This window comes from Haliotis cracherodii, unplaced genomic scaffold (genome assembly GCF_022045235.1).
Source record: "Haliotis cracherodii isolate W230 unplaced genomic scaffold, xgHalCrac1.p SCAF_3, whole genome shotgun sequence".
NCBI lineage: Eukaryota > Metazoa > Mollusca > Gastropoda > Lepetellida > Haliotidae > Haliotis > Haliotis cracherodii.
In genome coordinates, this window is record NW_027266286.1 from 38,644,454 (window position 1) to 38,657,134 (window position 12,681).

Below are 12,681 nucleotides of genomic sequence, written 5' to 3' on the forward strand. Positions count from 1 at the left end.
CCTTACAACGTTATATCCAAACCCACAAGGAATATGTTCTTGAGTTTTGTACGTAGTATTGCATTCAGTATTTTCTATGGGTTTGATAAGCGCTTCGAAGTCGGCGTCAATTACGTACTGTACTGGCATTTGATTACAATAGTGTTCAAATTTTAATATATTTTTTCCCTCTTTAGGCATATCGATCCTGATAGCGGTCTGTCCAACACCTCTACAGTCTTCTTTATGCGCTTCTAATAGATCTTGTCTGCTGTACCCATTCAGGCATCTTTCACAGAAATATTTAGTTTGATCGTATAATAGCCTGTTTAAACTCTTCATCCATGTAAAATGATATTTTCCATCTTTTTCGATCAGAAATGAATTGATTCTGGGGATATGTTCCGGAGCGGAGCTTATCCTGTGTACAACAATTCCTTTAGAATGTCCGAAAACATTTATAGCTAAATTATTTTGCTTTTCCACCTTATCAATTTGTGATATTGGTGTAGGTTTTTATACCATCAAAGTTGAGTCCATCGTTTTGGGGATAGCTAGAAGGTCTATCCAGATTTTTGTCTACGGGGAACAATGCAGATCTTATCATCATTCTTAAACAGTCATCGGATTTATTTTTTACATTAATTATGGCTTTTTTCTTCTTATAATACGGGGGTAAATCTATATAAGAACCACCTTTGAAAGGCATATAATTTGCTATATCTAAATATAAACTATCGATTTTATCCACACCCCAACCCGAACCTCTATTAGTCCAACGTTCTAAAGTTTCCTGTATCCTCTGAATTGATGTATCTAATGATGCGTTTATAGTATCGGATTCGGTTATAACTTCTTGATTGCTACGGAAATATGGTTCGGTTTATTCGGTGGTATCGTCTGCGCTACTTTTACTCAATAACATTTTAATCGTCAGCTGGTATTTTATACTATGTAAATCATCTAACTCCTCGTTAATTTTACTCGATATGATGGGCTTAATATTGTTAACATCCATGTTGGAATTAATATCCATCTTCCAACCTCTTAGATATTTACCAACGACGGCGGATGTGGGTACAAATATTAATTCTTCTTGTTGTTGATTATTATCTGTTGAGAATAACCTCTAAGCCCTGTTTTTTGCTTGAGCTTTGAGTTCTCTAACAGTCTTGGGTTTGTTGTATTCCAAACCAAGTAAATCGATCAATTCAGTTTTTCTCATTCGAGAATATCCACGTAGACCACGTTGCTTTGCCATAGCCTTCAAGTCTCTGACAAAAAACATTGTGGTTTGATGGTATATGCAAAATGATTCATTTGTCTAATTGGTTGTTTTTCATATATCTAAATACGTATTCTCCCCAACCTATTCCTCTCATTGATGTAATCTCTCTTCCTAGCGTAAATAATCTGGTTCCTGACCCTATCAGCACCGTGTCTCTTACTTAAACAATATCGACCTTTGACCCCTATCCCACATACAGAACATGTATAGTTTATATTTCCCCGCCTGATGTAATAAGAGTGTATTCCACAGTAAATATCAACACAGCGTCGGTGTAAATCTGCACAGATTCATGGTTATACATCTATCATATCATTTGTCTAAATGCAAATTAAATCACATCTCCACTTGGCTATTTATAGTTGGTTATTTATTGATTAGCTGTCACTATGGTTTATGCGTAGTTATTGTATAGCTGAAAATTGCAACAGCTGATAACCCGATTATCACGAATATGACCTCGCGGTTCTTTTGAGCCTCTGACGGTGTATAAAACTGACTCATTGTTGGTCTCAGTATTGGGTCAAGTTTTTTCCCATAAACGAGGAAGTATTCATGCATGGCAGATTCGACATCCTTAAACGTTTGAATTGAATGTCCTTCCTTACGCAGTTCTTCATGAAAAAAATCTAATCCTAATGTCCTATTTCTGGCCCATTTTGACTGAGCTTTTTCGAGTTGTTCTAATGCTTTGTTATGTCGTTTACGCTCCTCTTCAACTTCTTTAGCGTTTGGGGGCAGTCGGGTTGCCTAGTGGTTAAAGCGTTCACTCGTCACGCCAAAGACCCGGGTTCGATTCCCGACATGGGTACAATGTGTGAAGCCCATTTCTGGTGTCCCCCGCCGTGATATTGCTGGAATATTGCTAAAAGCGGCGTAAAACCATACTCACTCACTCACTTTAGCGTTTGATTCCCTCATACTAGAAAATAAATAATTACTCCCCGAAAAAGCTAGAACATTAACAATAGCTCCACTGACCATCATCGCAATTGTTGCCATGTTTATATGAATATAAAATATTCAAATGTTTAATAATATAAAATATTCAAATGTTTAATTACTTCATTATGTCTTCCGGGATAAGCCCTTGTTTGATGAGCATATCCTTCGTTGCCATTGCTAATCCAATATCCAGAATCATCATACCGATATCATAACCACTAAAATCTAGCTTGGGAGGTGTGGCTTTAGTAATCATTTTAGCTATACGAGCATAGCCAATGGCCAAGCCGGTGACCACCGCTGAATGATACGTTGTGTTTACCAACATTTTGCCGTCTGTAACTGGAGTAGTCATGCTTCTTATAGCATTATATGGGGGCTAACCTCTAATTGAACTTCTTGTTGCATTGGGGGTGACGTTTTCTCTTCTGCGGTCTTATAAAACAATCATACAGCCGCTATACCAGCAACTCCTATTAGTGCCCATGTTTTAATCGGATCAATATTTGAATTATTCATTAGTTTCGCTTTGCGCGTGAGTCCTCCCATCCTGCCTGCGGAGATTTTTTTTTTTTTTTTCCTCGTAACTCGGGTTGTTTTTGTGTTTGGGGTGCAATCGCTGGTATTTCCTCATTCACTATCTCTTGTGCAGTCGGGGTTATTTTTTCCTCGTTCACAATCTGTGGTGTCTGTTGAGTCTCCATTATTATTAAGTGGGCACTTATGTTTAAATTGACAATACCTAGCCGTTATTAAAGCTGTGGTGAGTGGAGCTAAGAACATTCCGTATCTATGATAAAACTCACAGCTCACTGAGCTTATAGCGTGTTCGATGAATGGGTCTTTCTCGAGAGATTTGCATAAATACATACGATGTTCTGCCGGGATAGGGAGAAACGTACTAGTGACGACTGTGTATAGTTGTAATATAGCCGAACCTATCGTTTTAGTCATGGTAGCTCCCAGTCTAGACTCGTAACGCGCGGACAGTTTTTTAATTTCTTCGTCGGTCATGTTATCAATTCTTTCAATGGTATAATTTTCCCCCAAATATTGGGAACTTTTTCCACCGGCTACCAAAGCGGTGAGTCTTTCTCTATGTTTATCTAAAGATTTATCTACATGTTGATCTGCATGTTGATGTGTATGTTGATCAGGCTCATCTTTGAGCATTTGTTCGATGAGTTTGATGAGATATTTAAGTCTAACATAATATAATATGGCATATCCAATACATCCCGTAATAATGAACTGTTGCGAAAGAATGAGGATTTCAAACCACATTTTGTCATATTAACCGCTTAAGTTCAATTTATCGTATATTTGCTATAATTTTCCCACATTTTGCTACATTTTTGCCACATTTTGCTACATTTTTGCCACATTTTGCTCAGCAATTGCATAAGCAGCTGGTTGATCGGTTTTTAATATGAGTTTACAGTGCTTCATTGCCGATAAAAGTTTTCTGACTTTATCTCGTTCGAGCTTGGTATAAATGACATCATTTTCGCGTAAACTTTCCTCAAATGAATCTCAGTCTTTGCAATGAAACAGTGCTACCCATTTGGTTTGCTCTCTCAGATCTTTCAGGACAGAGTTGTATTTTTGAGTAAGTACCCAAACGCTATGTTGAGTATGCCGTCCGGAGAATGCTAAATACGAAAGCATATGTTTCTTTTTTGTGAGTTCTTTACTCGCGCTACAATCGCCTATTACGAAAAGAGTTGATTCTCCTTTGTATTTTTCATGACATACTCGTAAACAGTCTTGTAAACGATCGCCCGGATCGACTCTGTGTACCCCGTCGTCATTCATTACCCAATCTCTCGATAGGTATGTTTTATTAACGCTTATAGTCGGGCACAGAATAATAATATAATCGAAAACGTCCCAATAATGACTTTGTAAAATATCTAGAATAAAAGCTGTTTTTCCATAACCCGTTTGCCCGCATATGATAGCGCAGTGTGGTTCTTTAGGTGAAAGATTATTAATAGATTGCTTGCACGAATCGTCCATTTTGTATATTAAGTTGCGCAACCATAATCACGTACAGATATATGTTTAATTTACCAGCCGTTTCCTGGAGCTTCGTTATTGTCCCCCGGGGGATATAGTATTCACGACCGTCCGTACGTCTGTCCGTACGTCCCAACTGTTTGTTGCCGCGATATCTCAAGAACTAAACACTGGAATGTCTTCATATTTGGAACTATGGTGTATATACAGACTCCGCTGACACCAGTTGGTTTTGGTGACCTTGACCCCATTTTCAAGGTCAAGGCAGGCAAATCTGCTTTTGGAGTTGGAAAACGGTGTTGCCGCGATATCACTGGATTGTGTTCATATTTGGTACTATGGTGTATGTACAAGCGGGGGACATTTCGTCAGTTTGTGACAAATACTTGTCTGTATAGTGACACCCTCGCTAGCATTTTCTATTCTCCTCCCACTGCCGTGTAGTTGGTCATCATCCGTTGTTCGCATGTCGAGCCATAGTGCTAACTTCGTGGTGAGGTATTCACCAATCGATATACCCCCGAGAGACAGATCTTTCACAACTGCGTTAACTTCTGGGCTTCGTTTTTGAAAGGGAGTTTTTTAATCTCATCCCACTGGTGATATGCTAGCATTCCTTGGCTATATAGTTGATTAGGAATGCCCTCGATAGTCAATTCTACTTTTGTAATCTTGGGATTGTAGAACTTCTCGGTATTTCTTTTAAATGCATCGGAGGGTCCTCGAACAACATTAAAATACCCTTCAACAACCTCGTGGGGACGTTTAGATTGATATTCCACATCGTATCTTTTTTGTCCCTTGTGATCTTTCGGTGTCGCAGCACGGGATCGTAGAAAATGGTTAAACTTCCTGTATACTGGTTACGAATTTGTCTGGCTAATTCGGGATCTGTTATCATATGGTACTCCAGCGAGATATTGTCAATGGAATAGCTAGCATCATCAGCAGCTCTGATTACTCTACCGTAGTCATTAAAAGTGAGTTCGTATTCTAACCTATCGCCTAGGGATGCTTGATAAACGGACATGTGGGAATCTAGTAATTTAAAGTCTAGGGGAACATAGAATCGGTTACCTAATGCTTCGGCAACGGCCTGATCTTTTACAACGGTACTATCACCACTAGAAGCATCTACGCGCAGTCTCAATGTGTTCCGATTACAAATACCTTGGTATTGTAAGTTTTCCCGCTCTTTATCCGTTCTCCAGAGATCCATGTCACAATAGTATACATCGCTATCGTCGATACTCAAAACCTCATTACCGCTAATTTTAATCGCGATTTTCTTAACGATAGCACGACCTATGTTCTAAACGGACTCCCAGTTAACATCGGTAGAAGTCAAAATAATCGTAAATGCTAGTCGGACAGTTCCCGGAACTAACACATCGTGTGCGCCGAGATTAGGAAAGCGAACCAGAAGCGTTTGATTCTGATCTATGGTACTAGGGTTATTAGTTATAGTTACAGACTGACGAATTGCTTTGACCCCTAATGGATCTCGAAGTCTACGTTGTGGGTTTAACTTGCATCCGTATTGCGAAGACATTGTTATATTGAAATTTATATAACCATATGTTTAATATAAAAATGGATGATATTAATCTAGATAACATAACTGATACTAGTACAATCGAAGAGGGTACTGATGAAACCAGTTTTATGAATCTTAACGATGAACTTTTACAATCAACCGTCAATGATTATTACGATACCTTTAAAGATGTTAGTCCTATTGTTCGTGACTATTCAAAGTTTGAGATAGATAGTAAAGGAATATTGCGACTGCGTGGCGCTCCGGATATTGATCTTATGAATTCTCCTCCTCGTAAGGCCCTAGCTTTGCCTACGATAGCCGCTAAACACGGTATCAGCACTGTTCGTGATGAATTAGGTTTTGTGGACTACTCACGAGGAGCAAAACTTTCCGCGAAGACTACTAAGGTTCTTCGAACTGTGCGTACTGAACTCGGTAACATCGATAATTTGGAAGCTTCCTCGAAGGTGGCCTTGGACGGACTCGGACGAAATCTTGGATACCTATTACGATAATTCCACCTTAGAGGTACCAGAGTTCAGTATTAGGGAATTGACAAGGCAATACCAACAATGTGGGGAGAACTCATCAATAATACAGCCAAGCTATCCGAAATCAACAAGCATATAGTTTATGAGAAAACAAAACTTGAAGAGGCGGGCGATGAGTTCAGTAGACGCCGCGTAGCGGAAAGATTACGTAACTTAGAAGAGGAAAGATCGGCCCGCCTCGAGGCTGCTTCCAGTAATAGAAAGGCACTTCGTTCACAAATCATTCGAATTCGAGAAACTATTGAACAAGTCCTCAACGATGACACTACACTGGCCGATAAAATTAAAACATTTAGCCGCAATATGCGGTGGTACTTGTGCGTCAGTAGATGGTTGTGTAACATGTGGTGACTGTGGCTTGACTATTCCCGTTTCGCCTGTGTTTGTTTGCGTTATTAATTCGGTATTAATATCTGAATTTATACCTGGTTTTTGTTGATCGGTAGCAATAACAATTTTATTATTATAACCTAGCACTTGACCGATCTTAAGTTCCATATTACTCGGAAACATGTATAGTCCCGGCGCATAAACGTAGTCCACTTTGGATTGAGCATACTGTAATACAACTTGATAACACTTTATAGACGATGGTATGTCAACTGGTGAATTAATAGCATCCTCCACGTTTGCGACAAACTGTTTTTGCGCATCGAGCGCCGTCCCAGAACCAACAATGGACGTTCATGTTTGCGATTGTGCACCGAGAATTGCCCATACATAAGTTCTTATTGATTCATTAACACTTACAACTCCTGGGTTATTAAAATTATTTTCTGTTTTATCATATAGAAATTCATTCCAAGCATTTCCTGGTGGTTGTTCAACCTTTTGGACGGTGAAAGCAACACCACCCTTAAAGTTCATACGATCATCTCTCCACTCGTTACTCGAGAGAGCAAAGCTCGGAAGAAGTGTGCACCAGCGTACGGAATACCTAGACCATGGTTAACTCCACTCAGACGCCAATCTTTACTCGTAGAAACATTAAATTCATGACAAATACGTTCGAATGCCCACCTATTGTACGGATTATTTGATGCATTCCATGCTCGATCCTGCGGTAATGAGGCACTAATTTCTTTAAGTATACGTCTAATCTGATAGTACACGTGAAATGATAAAACAGACTTATTTAGTTCAAATCCTGGGGAATAAAGAGATACGCCACATCCCGTTGTGGCACACTATATGGCAAAGTTTAACTGATTCTGCCAAAATTGCATTGGATTGTGAAACCAATCGTGCACCATTTTATCACTAGTTGCCGTGACCCTGTACTTTTCAAAGATATCAGGGAATTTAACAAAAAATTCAGCACCAGAGGCAGTTACTATAATCGACTGATTAGTAATGTATCTCGATTTCATATTTAAGTTATGATATAGTATCATTGTATATTTGATATGTATGTTACACTCCCGGGAATAACAAATGGTCAGTCTATTCAACTGCTTCATACTATCGATAACTCGGCTGGACAACTCAAAGTAGCTCTATGCGATGTAACGTATTACCCGCTGTGGACCAGTATAAGTGCTGCAAGATATAATGATGAGACAGTAATAAATAGTAAACAATACATTATACCTGATGGGTATTACAGCGTATGCTCACTCAATGATGAATTTTTTAAGCCTAAAGGAATTAGTCTCACACAAAATGAGTCGAATGGGATGCTGATTTTAAACGCTGGAGAAAGGGATGTAAAGCTTTACAGGAACTTAGCAATTAGACTTGGATATGCAGATGGAGATATAACAGTACTCAAGACATCAGCACAGGGGGTGCAGCGTCCATCTTGATCAAATAAGCACGACGGATAATATTCAACTAGAAAGTCCTTCAACTCTACTCAGATCTATTCCAGTGAAAAATGAAAAATATAATAGCGGTAGAACGGAATCTTTCTCATCATTACAGTATAAAAAATTAAAGCGGGGTATTATTTCAGACCTCAAAATTTCTGTATTAGATGTAAAACACCAACCTGTACATATAGGATACTTAAGTGTAACACTCCACATTATAAATAATGGTTGATTCATCAGGCCCTGGAACGCTCAGACAATGTAATACAATTACGCTTTCCGATCTCGGAGACGCAGAAGGATTCGGTAGACTCGGTACCGATGGTAAGTTATACGCTTTACACTTACACGATAATGTATACAAGCGGAAAGAAGTTACATTCACGGGTAATCTAGAAGATTTAAGCGATGTCTCAACGGCGATGATAAATGGACTATGGTCGAAGCAAACATCGAGTGGCTTCTGAATATCGTCATAACCCCACCTTATGTGATGACGGGTAAGGCACATAATTTAACTAAGATAATAAATAGTGGCATCGTACTTGCGGCTTATATCCCGTTAAAACGAAAAAGTGTGTTAGTCTCTTCCCTACCAGAAGACCCAGGTCATATGTTATATAGTCGTCCGGCCTTAAAAAATGTTGGTTTAAATTTGGTTACTGAATTAGATGATATTAAAGTTAACTTGAGTGCAATACCTAATATTTCTACGCTTATTATTGAAGTCTTGTTCAGAGATGCACCGGAAGATGCCTTCAAAATGTTACCAGGTCTATCGATTAAATGGCTCAAGAAACACGAGCGTCGACATTGCAGTATTATTCATATCGGAGCATCGCCCTTTGCAACCCTCGAGGGGGTTCAAATTATTAAAAGTGGTAATATTTCTCTTACTAAGATATTCTTGACATATAATATTAATTTGATAAGGTTGATGTATACTCTCAAAACATTTAAGCAAGACCAATTAAAGACTATTGTATTACCGTAATATACACTATGAGTTTATATCCGACACTCGATGATGCATTTGAAAAGATGGATACTGTTGATGGATTTTGATTACATCAAATAAGCGACATAAAACATTCGAATAGAGAAGGATAGGGAGTTGAGACTTGGATTGTATAAAAAGTATCGCAGAGCCGTGAATGCTCTGGACAGAGTTGACACCGTGCTTGTAGCAGCTGGCATGGGACTCGGTGTAGCAGGTGTTAGTTTATTATCAACTATAATCGCCGCACCTATCGTGCTCGGCATGGAAATAGCGGCTGGAGTCTCGGGACTGGCAGGAATAATGATAAAATTTATTTCTCGTAGGTTGCAAAAGAAAGCATTAAAACACGATAAGATTCGGATACTTGCCGATGCAAAGTTCAAACAGCATTGAGGATCAAATTTCAACAGCAATGGCTGATTGTAAGATATCCGAGGAGGAGTTTCGTTTAGTGTTGTCAGAACTCACCAAATACAACGTAATGAAGCAGGAGATTCGATCAAAATCTCGTAAGACCAGTGGTATTAGCGAAGACGAGAAAAGAAAGTTCATAGAACAGGGGAGGCAACAAGCGTGTCAATTATTCCGTGCCAAAACCAAAGAACTGGTTGGAGATTAAAAATAGATTGCTTACTATCATTAGATCACATTTAGACAAATGCTTACATAAATATATAAAAATGGAGAATTACAACATTTATGTTCATGGACAAAAATTTTATATCAGTAATGTCAAACCAACAAATGAAGATCACAAAACATTTATGTTCATAGACAAAATTATCAAATTGAGAGAATTATCACAAGGTATATATTATATCAGTAAACCAAACAAATACGATCATCAATTACCAAGAAGAGTATATAATCTGGCCTACTTGTAAAATAATAGAGAAATTTTTATCAGGTGGTGGCAAGCTAGAGTCAATTTCACTTAATCTCATGACTATCGTTGAATCGCATAATCATTTTGGCATAAAAAATGCCACCTGTAGTAGCAGTATAGGTATATAAATCCAGTTCTAGTGGAAGTGAGCCAGAACCCCTATTACCTATAAAAATTTATATCATTGGCTCCAGGTGGTGGTGAGCTAGAGTCAATTTAGCTGAATCTTATGACTATCGTTGAATCGCATAATCATTTTGGCATAAAAAAATCCCCCTGTAGTGGTGGTATTGGTATATAAATCCGGCTCCAGTGGAAGTGAGCCAGAACCCCTATTACCTATACTACTAACTGGAATTTTACATTGGTATCATGCTCTACAATCATCTGAGCGAAAATATCTGAGCCTGCTTTCTTTCCAACCTGGTTGCAAACTTCAACATCTGGATCCAATGACACACTGCTGATTACCTCAAGACAATCATCTTCCTCTGCTCCACTGTCTTCATCATCTGAGACAGAGTGAATCGTGCTAGCTTTGTTGTTACCATGTCGATAGCATTGCTGATAATAATTCTTTCCCTTACACAGGCTACATGTCTTTCCCCAGGCTTGACATTTGCGTCTGTCCATAATGTGTTTGTATCCACAAAACTTGCATAGTTGTAAAGCTCCTGCCTTCTGTGACATGCTTGGCCCTTGTACAGGTTGAGATTTACCAGTCCTCTCTCTGTATTTATAAGACTTGTTTCCTGCTGAATGTCTGCTGACACGGTGTACATCTTCAGAATTCATGGCTTTAATTCTTACATTGGTTGCTTCAGCACTTCTGCATATTGCAATGCAAGATTTCAGTGACAGTTTAGTTTCCTGTAAAAGCCTTTTCCTGGTGTTAGGGTCTCTGATCCCTGTCACTATTCTGTCCCTTAATAGTGATTCAAGTAGACATTCACAAAAGTTACAGCTCTTTGAGAGTGTGTGAATGGCTGTGATGTATTCCTAAAATATTTCTCCATCTGCCTGTAAACGATTGTTCAAAATGTATCATTCATACATCTCATTAGTTTCTCCAATTGTGTATGAATCAAACTTGGCCATAATAGTAGTCACATCCCTGTGCTCTTCTGGCAAGAATTCCATTGCATTGTAGACTGTTAGTGCATCAGTTCCTATAGAATGCAATAAAGCAGCAGCTTGATAATTCATTGGGTAATCATCTAGTTGTGAAACAATCCCAAAGTTCTGCCACGCCTGTTTCCACATTCTCCAATTATCTGCCAAATCACCGGACATTTTCAGCGGCAGTTGAGGTGTCAAATTCAGCCCACGTGGTCGTCATGTCCGCCCGGTTCATGTTCTTCCTGACCATCCATAATGTTCATCAGTTAGGAAATCGAATGTGAAATTCATGTGAAATGTTCATTCATTCATTAAAATGCACAATTAATCCAGAATCATCAAAATCCTGTAGACGCAAACCACGTGAGATTCTGCCGAGGTCCAAGAAACACTCACTCGCTTGGTGAACTGTCCTCTCTGTGTAGGCACCCAGCACTACTGACAGCGTCAATTCTAGCAGAAAACATCAACATCAAGTTAATTTCGCACGTTGCCACCATGTTTCAATATCCCGTGTTATCCAAACACTAATTACAGAGACAACAAGAAGCAGGTCTTACTTGACACATTTACTCTAGGAGGCCATGATCTTAAAAAGACCGGATGTACAGGGATCAGTTATTGTACTTGATTATTGTGATGTGATAGGGAGCAGCCATTACTCGATATTGCAACAGTTGGTTCCACCAACACATATACGCGATAGGTGTCAGTGATAGGAGTATGCGATTCGGGCCCGCTCCACAAAGTGATCGTACGGTTATGACTGTCGCAAGTCAATGTATGGTAGTATGATCGTCTCAGCGCTAAGTCTCTGGTCGAGGCTTTGTTCCGTGAGACAGAATCATTATGTCCTGGTGTTCTACTACCACAAATTTTCAATTTGCAGATCGCACATTGTGTAAGGGGTATTGGCCATACTGGGCTATAGTGGGTTAGTTCACATTGCTTGTTCCTCGTAATGGTATTGATGTTCTGCAATCAAAAACTGAATGAATAGGAGATTGGACTTTATTCCACCTATACCTTGCCACGAAGGTGTTTGAGGTGTATGACTAGTCTTACAGGAATATTAGAACACAGTATGACAACGGTGTCGTAACTGGGACATATTTAGTTATAGTGCATCCTGACAACTGCACCGTGACCGTGTTAGACCTAGGCCTACATTGTCAGATTACATTATGACAACAGCACTGTGGCTGTTGGACCTAGGCCTACATTGTCAGATTACATTATGACAACAGCACTGTGGCTGTTAGACCTAGGCCTGCATTGTCAGATTACATTATGACAACAGCACTGTGGCTGTTAGACCTAGGCCTACATTGTCAGATTACATTATGACAACAGCACTGTGGCTGTTAGACCTAGACCTTCATTGTCAGATTACATTATGACATCTGCACCGTGACCGTGTTTGACCTAGGCCTACATTGTCAGATTACACCCATTCCTTCTGATTTTTCTTATGGTTGAATAAAGATATAACTTATTTAAACTTCAGTGTATGAATGACCAGATTGTTTAATACGTGTATCTT

The 12,681-nt window shown here is 39.1% G+C and overlaps 1 protein-coding gene across 3 annotated transcripts in view; it reads left to right on the plus strand.

The window, feature by feature from the left end:
* Positions 1-12,681, plus strand: part of LOC139474446 (retinol dehydrogenase 14-like) — a 32,618-nt gene that overhangs the window by 12,917 nt on the left and 7,020 nt on the right. The gene's annotated exons all lie outside the window — the stretch shown is intronic.